The sequence below is a fragment of the Eumetopias jubatus genome, unplaced genomic scaffold, assembly GCF_037043125.1.
Source record: "Eumetopias jubatus isolate StellerSeaLion01/CBP00866 unplaced genomic scaffold, mEumJub1_p1.0 scaffold_9, whole genome shotgun sequence".
NCBI classification, from domain to species: Eukaryota; Metazoa; Chordata; class Mammalia; order Carnivora; family Otariidae; genus Eumetopias; species Eumetopias jubatus.
The window spans coordinates 4,253,298-4,254,736 of record NW_028274815.1 but is presented as its reverse complement, the minus strand read 5'-3'; positions in this window follow the sequence as shown (position 1 = coordinate 4,254,736).

Here is a 1,439-nt window from a genome sequence, read left to right as displayed (position 1 = left end):
TTTCTGGATCGGAGATGGAAAGGAGAGAGAGCAAAATTTAAATCCAGCCTACTAGTATTACTTCGAGTTTTCCTGATAGGTTAGGGACCTAGCTGAAATTAAACATGAAATTTCAAGAGCAGCAATCCAGTAGAAATAATTACAAAGTTGCAGGGTCCTTGTTAAGCGGGAGCAGCAGGGAACGATATTGGCAAGGCTAACTAGGCTGTTAGTTCCATGGTAATGAGTCCTACTTAAGCCATGCCAACTTTGCTTTTCCTATTACTCATGCTATTTATAAAATGTTGCGATTTCAGCTATATCGGGAGTTGACAGAACACAGGGATCATCAGTAAGTAACAGAGTACATTATAGAATACCTCATTGATGATTAATTCTGTTATTCAGGGTCTGTGATATCACCTACCTTCACCTGAACTTGGTGTCTGAAAAGAAACAGTAAGATACCACACTACACAGCACCTCAATCTCAGAAAAATACGATTCTCTCTTCTTCACTCACATGTAACCTGAGACAGTTCTATCACGAATGACATTTGTAGAGGGCTCCATCAGGATATATGATTTAATATTTTGTTTCTGTCCATAAAACTGAGCATGACAACACCAAACTAAAGCTCATGACTTTAGATCAGATACCCAGTCTGGTATCGGATTAACTGCTGTATATTTGATAGCCGGGGAGTTCATGGCTGGGCTTCCATGATGGAATCACACTTTGTGCTTAAAAGATGCAGTCCCTAACCAATTCGCATAATTCCACTGGGAGCCAATCTCCTTTGTGATGACTTGATCCTTGCTGATGGCACTCTGATTAAAGCTGGGGATATTTGTTCAAGAGTCCTGGTTATTTAGCTGCAGAAAACATAGTCCACACCCAACAAGTAAAGAGAACAATTTATCTGTTTAATGTATTACAAATAGCTCATCTCCCATCACTTCGTGTCTCCATATTTTCTGTTGGGGGTAGCAATATCCTGCAAACATTCATGTACATGTTTGTATTTTAAAGAGGTATTTATTAAGTACAACTCCGTCCCAGCTACCACGATCAGATGAAGGATATGTCTTCTCCCTCTGCTGGGTGTGTATGTAATGAGCGCCTATAATGTGCCATGTACTGGAGCGCTGGGGATATAGAGCGGAAGTCAAGATGCTTGTCCTTGCAGAACTCCTGTCCTGTGAGGAGAAACAGACACATGCAGGATTTCAGTACCATGTGTCTAACAAAGAGATGGCTCATAGAAATAAATACTGTAAAGTCCTTTTTGAACAACTTTCTTCTAAGAATCATGTTAGAATATTTTCCACTGTGGTGAGGTAGAGAGATATATTCATTTTGAAAGGAAATGTGCTTGGCATTCCTTTTCTTTTGGAAATATGGAGGTTGCTAAGGAGGGTGGGCAGCGCCGTCTGTTTGAAAGAACACAGTCCTTGGA